Here is an 8,115-nt window from a genome sequence, read left to right on the forward strand (position 1 = left end):
TTATCCTCACCCGAGGACATTTTTCCATTTTTTGTTCAGGTAGAGTGGGAGGGAGAGAGAGGAACAGAGAGAGAGAGAGAAACATCGATGCGAAAGGAACACATCGAGTGGCTGCCACCCGCACGACCAACCAGGGCCGGGGACAAACTGCAACCGAGGTACGCGCCCTTAGCGGGAACCGAACCCGGGTCTCTCAGGACCGCAGGCCGACGCTCTAACCGCTGAGCCAAACCGGCCAGGGCAAATCAGTTCAAATATTGACATGCTAGAGATGGTTTATGAATTCATAAGCTACTGTGAGATTGAAAGCCATGATTTCCATTAGGAATGCATTTACATCTGCTTCAGGGGAACACGATGTCTTTCACTTCTTCATCATTCAGTGTTAAGGACTTAGTCACATTTTTAGCCTTCAATTTACAGGGACTAGAAAGCAGGCACTGGAAAGGAAAGATTGATAACGCTAAATTGAAAGATTTGACAAAATCTCCACTTAATAAACAGGAACATTTTTTATTACCACTTTTAAATTTGTAACCAAGATTATATATTTATATAAAAAACCATTTTGAACATTAAAGGATACAAAATAAATTTAAACTTTAATATACATATGAAAGAAATCTTTAAACTTCCCTGCTTGATTCATTCTAGTAATAGATATCTTGGTCTCACTGAAGAAAATCTGCAAAGATCCTTACAAAAGGCTTCCTTGTATGAATTCGGGTAGAATCTAGGCACTTGTTTAATAAGCCGAGGACACACCACCCGGTACCACTTCCTTCTTACTGCTGAAATCATTGTTTTTAGGGTGTGTCTTGCAGATATTCCTGGGGACTTTGCTACTCAAAGTATGGACCAAAGACCAATAGTATGAGTATCACTAGGAAGCTTATTAGAAATGCAAAATCTCAGGCCTTACTCAAGACATTTTGGCTAAGAATCTGCATTTGAACAAGATCTCTAGGTGATTTGCATGCACTATAAAATGAGAAGCACTGCTCAAAACTTTTGAGGGGCTCACAGTTGGGGATCCCCACCTTCCTTAATGATACATTTTGTCCTCACATAGCTCTTAAATCACAACTATTTCCTAAATACTACAGCACTCCCTCACTAAAATTATTAAGTTCTAGATTCCCTCTTGTGTCTTAAAGTTCTTCTAAATTATACTGAGTTAAATTTCTTCTGCTGGAGAATAGAAGGGGATGATAGTAAAGCATCTTGGAAGGGGGAGAAATTACCCTGAGTTTCTTGAACTCCTGAGTTCCCATGAATTTTTCTCTCAAGTGCCTATAACAACAGATATATATTGGACTTGGAGAATTACTTTACTGCTAAAGCCTCAGTGGGTTTACATGAGGTATGAGATTCCCATTTTGCTTATAATTTAGACCCTACTTTACTAAAAGAGAATTTCCCTCTGACTCTATCCCCAAAAGATTTATGTTTTGGAAGAAGTGGTTACTTACATGATCAGTTTCTTAAAATGCTTTTATTTTCTTAAAGGAGGTCAAGTTTCTTCCAGTTTCATCAAAATAAAATATAGAAAAGCTCCCTTGAATAAAGTAACCTGTTATTATATAAACAATCTGAGTTTTAATGACTTACTGCCTCAAGGCAGAACTTCAAACTGATGATTCCAAAACGGCAGCTCGTTACGAGGAAGTGGGAGCAGTTATTTTAATTGCTTATGCATTAAGTTCTGGAGTTGTCAGAACAAGATATCAAAAGAGGGCATGTCTTTGGATTGGTTGATTTCTTAAAAGGAGGATGGATGGAAGTGAGGTTAGAATCTAAGTGAAGAAAACGTGTTATGAGCATCATCAGACATTGTGGGGGTGTAATCACAAATTAATTATAATGGTAATCAGGAAAGGCAATTAAACTAAAATGTTAATACTTTTCAAAAATTAAAATTTCTATCTTTGCAATCATTCACCATACTTCAACAAAACATCAAATGCACAAGATAAAGTACCCAATAAAATGGCATCTTGACCTCCACAGCTAAATTCTATGTTAATCAGTTCCATCCCTATACTAGTGTTTGTATAAACACCCTGCTTTAGAAAACTAAACTATTTCAGAATAGGAATATAGCTACTAAATCCCTTCATTTATTGGATATAGAATCTGAGATGTCAAGTTTCCATGAACTCTCCGGAATCATTGTTTCTTCTTTCCTTTGTGTGCTGTGACTGAGTTAGCACTCAGAGCGCCCAGCATGGCCCATGGTTTTCTGTAACAAAATTCAGTGGACAATATACACATAAGTCAAAGAGTCATACTAATGAATATATAGTTATAAATTGTAACAATGTTGAACTTCACCCAAGCCCTGTGACACTGCCAGATCATGCTGGTCTAAGAAATCCCCTCTGTGTCTAGGAGATAGCTTACTGCCAGGACATGCTTCCCCATATGATTTCCATAAGGAGACACAGACCCTCCAGCTTCCCATTTTTTTTGCCTCATAAATTATTAGATGAACAGCTTGCCCCCACTGGTGAATGAAAACAAAATGATTTTTTCCCTTTTTTCATTTTTTTCTTATTAAATTATTTTTTGTTACAGATGTTTCTCCTTTTTTCCACATTGACACCCTCCCCCCTCCCACCATCCCCAGCTTTGTTTTTTATGTCCATTGGTTATGCATACATGCATATAAGTTCTGTGGTTTATCTCTTCCCCTCTTCTGAGGGTTGTCAGTCTGTACCCTACTTCCACGTCTCTGGGTCTACCCTGGTTCTCAGACTGTTATGTTCATTATATTCCACAAATAAGTGAGATCATGTGATATTTGTCTTTCTCTGCTTGGCTTGTTTCACTTAGGATAATAATTTCCAGGTCCCTCCATGTCATCTCAAAGGATAAGAGATCTTTCTTTCTTTCTGCTGCACGGTACTCCATTATGTATATGTACCACAGCTTTTTTATCCAATTGTCTACTGATGGACACTTGGGCTGTTTCCAGAGCTTAGCGATTGTAAATAGTGCTGCTATGAACATGGGGATACATATATTCTTTCTGATTGGTGTTTCAGGCTTCTTAGGGTATATTCTTCGAAGTGGGATCACTGGGTCAAATGGCAATTCAATTTTTAATTTTTTGAGGTAATACCAGCAGTGTACTAGAGTCCCCTTTTCTCCACACCCTCGCTAAAACTTGTTGTTTGATGATTTGTTGATGGAGGACATTCTGACATGTGTTGTTTTAATTGCATCACTCTGATGATTAGTGATGTTGAGTATTTCTTCATATGTCTCTTAGCCATTTGTATGTCCTGTTTGGAGAGGTGTCTATTTAGTTCCTCTGCCCATTTTTTAATTGGGTTCTTTGTTTTCTTTTTGTTGAGTTGTATGAATACTTTATATATTTTGGAAATTAACCCCTTATCTGATGTACCATTGGCAACTGTACTCTCCCTTACAGTGGGTTCCCATTCCATTTTGATGGTTATTTCTTTTGCTGTGCAGAACCTTTTGAGTTTGATGTAGTTCTATGTGTTCATTTTTTCCCTTTGTTTCTGTTGCCTTAGGTGATGCATCAGTGAAAATTCTATTGCATATGATGTCCAAAATTTTGTTGCCTACATTTTCTTCTAGGATTCTTATGGATTCATGAGTCACATTTAAGTCTTTTATCCATTTTGAGTTTATTCTTGTGTATGGTGTAAGTTGATGGTCTAGTTTCATTTTTTTGCATGTAGCTGTCCCATTTTCCCAACACCATTTATTAAAGAGGCTGTCTTTACTCCATTGTATGCTCTTGCGACCTTTGTCAAATATTAATTGAGCATATGTCTTGGGTCAGTTTCTGGGTTCTCTGTTCTGTTCCACTGGTCTATATGCCTGTTCCTGTGCCAGTATCAGGCTGTTTGGATTACATAGCTTTGTAGTATAACCTGATATTCGGTATTTGATCCCACCTACTTTGTCCTTCTTTTTCAAGATTGCTGTGGCTATTCGGGGTCTTTTTTGGTTCCATATGAACTTTTGAAGTATTTGTTCTAGTTCTGTGAAATACGTCATTGGCATTTTGATGGGGATTGCATTAAATCTTTAGATTGCTTTGGGTAATATGGACATTTTAATAATCTTAATTCTTTCAATCCATGAACAAGGTATGTACTTCCACCTTTTTATATCTGCCTTTACTTCTTTTTTCAATGTCCTGTAGTTTCTGTAAATTGGTCCTTTACTTCTTTGGTTAAGTTTATTCCTGGGTATTTTAATTTCTTTGCCGCGATGGTAAATAGGATTTTTTTTAGTTTCTTTTTCTGTGAGTTCATCATTGGTGTACAAGAATGCCATTGATTTCTTGATGTTAATTTTGTATCCTGCTACTTTGCCAAATTCATTTATTAAGTCTAGTAGATTTTTTATGGAGTTTTAGGGTTTTCTATGTATAATATAATATCATCTGCGAATAATGACAGTTTCACTTTCTCCTTTCCGATTTGAATCCCTTTTATTTTTTCTTCCTGTCTGATTGCTGTGGCTAAAACTTCCAGTACTGTGTAAAATAAGAGTGGCAAAAGTGGGCATCCCTGTCTTGTTCCTGTTCTTGAGAAAAATGCTTTTAGTTTTTGCCCATTGAGTATGATGTTGGCTGTAGGTCTTTCACATATGGCCTTTATTATGTCGAGATATGACCCCTCTATTCCCAGATTGCTGACTGTTTTTAATCAGAAATGGGTGCTGGATTTTGTCAAATGCGTTCTCAGCGTCTATTGATATAATCATGTGGTTTTTGTCTTTCATTTTGTTTATGTGGTGTATCACATTTATTAATTTGCAAATATTGTACCAGCCCTTGCATCCCTGGAATGAATCCCACTTGGTTATGGTGAATCATTTTTTTGGATGTATTGCTGGATCCGATTTGCTAGTATTTTGCTCAGGATTTTGGTATCTGTGTTCATCAGGGATATTGGCCTATAGTTTTCTTTGTAGTGTCTTTTTCTGGTTTTGGAATTAGAATTATGCTGATGTCATAAAACAAGTTTGGGAGTCTTTCTTCTTCCTGAATTTTTTGAAATAGTTTGAGAACAGGCGTTAGTTTTTCTTTGAATGTTTGGTAGAACTTCCCTGTGAAGCCTTCTGGGCCTGGGCTTTTGTTTGCTGGGAGAGTCTTGATTACATCTTCAATTTCCTTCGTCGTTATTGGTCTGTTCAAGTTTTCTATCTCTTTCCGGACCAGTTTTGGGAGACTACATGTTTCTAAAAATTTATCCATTTTGTTTAGATTGTCGAATTTGTTGCCATATAATTGTTCATAGTATTTGTTAACGATCCTTTACATTTCTGTGGTGTCAGTTGTTACTTCTCTTTCATTTCTGATTTTGTGTATTTGGGTTCTCTCTTTCTTTGTTTCTTGGTGAGTCTAGGTAAGGGTCCATCAATTTTTTTAAATCTTTTTGAAAAACCAGCTGTTTCATTGATCCTTTTAATTGTTTTTTTGGTCTCTATGTCACTTATTTCTGCTCTGATCTTTTGTATTTTTTTCCTTTTACTTGCTGTGGGTGTTTTCTTTTTGTTTGCTTTCTAGTTCTTTAAGTAGTGAGGATAGATAGTCTAGTAGAAATTTTTCTTGTTTCTTGAGGTAGGCCTGTACCGCTCAGAACTGCTTTCGCTGCATCCCATAGATTTTGTGTTGTTGTGTGTTCATTTCCACTGGTTTCCAGGAAGTTTTAAATTTCTTTCTTGATCTCCTCAATAACCCCTTTATTGTTTAATAACATGCTATTTAGTCTCCATGTGTTCAAATGTCATTGCATGTTCTTGTTGAAATTGATTTCTAGTTTCATGCCATTATAATCTGAGAAGATGCTTGATGTAATTTCAACCTTCTTGAACTTGTAGAGACTTATTTTGTGTCCTAACATATAGTCTATCTTCGATAATGTCCCATGTGCACTTGAGAAGAATGTGAACTCTGTAGTTTTGGGGTGAAATTCTTTGTAGATATTTATTAAATCCATTTGGTTTAGTGCTTCATTTAGAGTCTGTTTCCTCGTTAATTTTTTTGTCTAGAGGATCATTCCAGTGATGTCAGCGGGATGTTGGAGTCCCCTGCTATGATTGTATTGCTGTCAATTTCTTCTTTGAAGTCCTCCAGAAAATTTTTAATATATGTTGGTGCTCCTATATTGGGTGCATATATGTTTACCAAGGTTATATCCTCCTGTTGGATAGATCCTTTCAATATTGTGTAGTGACCTTCTTTGTCTCTAGTTATGGCCTTCAATTTGAAATCTATTTTATGGGATATGAGTATTGCTACCCCAGCGTTTTGTTTTTTTTTTTCCTTTTCATTTTTTTGGAAGATTTTTTCCCCAACACTTCTCTTTCAACCTATGTGAGTCTTTTGTTGTGAGGTGGGACTCTTGTAAACAACATATAGATGAGTTATGCTTTCTTATCCAACCAGCTACTCTGTGTCTTTTTATCTGAGCATTCAATCAATTTACATTTAAGGTGATTATTGATATGTACTTATTTATTGCCATTTTTGTTTAGTGTGGTTCTATTTTTCTTCCTATTTCTCCTGCTAATTACAGCAATCCTTTTAACATTTCTTGCAGTGCTGGTTTGGTGCTAATATATTCCCGTAGCCTTTTTTTTGGTCTGGGAAGCTCTTTATTTGACCTTCTATTTTGAATGACAGCCTTGCTGGGTAGAGTATTCTTGGATTCAGATTCTTGTTTTTCGTGACCTTGATTACTTCATGCCATTCCCTTCTGGCCTGTAGTGTTTCTGTTGAGAAGTCACCTGAGAGCCATATGGGATTCTTTGTAGGTAACCTGTTGCTTATCTCTTGCTGCTTTTAGGATTCTCTCTTTGTCTTTAATTTTTGGCATTTTGATTACTATTTGTGTTGATTTGTGCCTGTTTGGGTTCTTCTTATTTGGGGGCTCTTTGTGCTTCTTGAACTTGAATGCCTTCTTTCTTCACCAAAGTAGGAAAGTTTTCTGTCACTATTTCTTCAAATATATTCTTTAACCCTTGCTCATTTTCTTCTTCTTTGTGGACTCCTATGATGCAATTATTATTATGTTTCAGTTGTCCCACAGTTGTCTTAAGCTGTCTTCCTGTTTTTTAATTGTTTTTTTCCTTTTGGTTTTCTGATTGGTTGATTTTTTCTACCCTGTCTTCTAATTCACTAATCCGGTCCTTCGCTTCCTCTACTCTGTTCTTTAGACTTTCCAATGTGTTCTTTAAACTTTCCAATGTGTTCTTTATTTCTGATATGTCATTCTTCATTTCTTCTTGGTGGTTTTAATTTCCAACTGGTTGATTTTCAACATTTCTATGCCTTTACTCATAGTGCTCATGTCCTTACACATGCTGTTGAGCTTCCTCAAGATCATGGCTCTGAATTCTAGTTCTGTTAACTTGCTTAACTGAGCCTCATTTATCTCATCTTTGGTAGAGGTCTCTTGTTCTTTCATTTGGCTTTTGTTTCTTTGTTTCACCATTTTGGCTATCTCAGTGGGCTTTGGAGCCTGCCAAATTTTCCCTGTGGGTGTTGGTGTTCTGCTGTTTATGGCACCCTCTACAGGGTTTGAATGAGCTTGGGAGGACCCATGTTAAACTCCAATGTCAAGTCTTACTTTCCTGGGCAGAGTTGCAGGCCCAGGAATGGTTCAGTTATTCTAACTTTTTGCCTGGAGGCTATTATTCGCAGTTACTTGAAGAGCTTGGGTTCTCAGTTGAATGAAAAACTCCCTCAGGTGTTCAGTGTAAGGGGATTTCTTGAGGGTGGGGCAGATGCTGGTTGTTAATGAGCCTCAATTTGCATTTTCATAGCCCACTTGGGTGGGGTTGAATCTCTGAGGGAGGGGCCACCACCTTCCTCGGAGCCCTCGGAAGGAATAAGATGGCCACCGTCCTGCGTGGCCGCAACTCAGCAAAACCTCTGAGTGCTCTCCAAAACCCAAGTGTCCCCACTCAGCTGCAGTCTAGTCCACACTCCCTTTGTCAGAGCCCAGGGTACTCGAGTGGATGTGGCTATTTTAGCACTCTGTCCTTGCCCTCTGAGCTGTGGAGCGGGCTTGGGATTTTAACCCAGAGAACACTGCTCACAGCTAAGTCTGCTGCTGTCCATGG

The sequence above is a fragment of the Molossus molossus genome, unplaced genomic scaffold (assembly GCF_014108415.1).
Source record: "Molossus molossus isolate mMolMol1 unplaced genomic scaffold, mMolMol1.p scaffold_m16_p_7, whole genome shotgun sequence".
Taxonomy (NCBI): domain Eukaryota; kingdom Metazoa; phylum Chordata; class Mammalia; order Chiroptera; family Molossidae; genus Molossus; species Molossus molossus.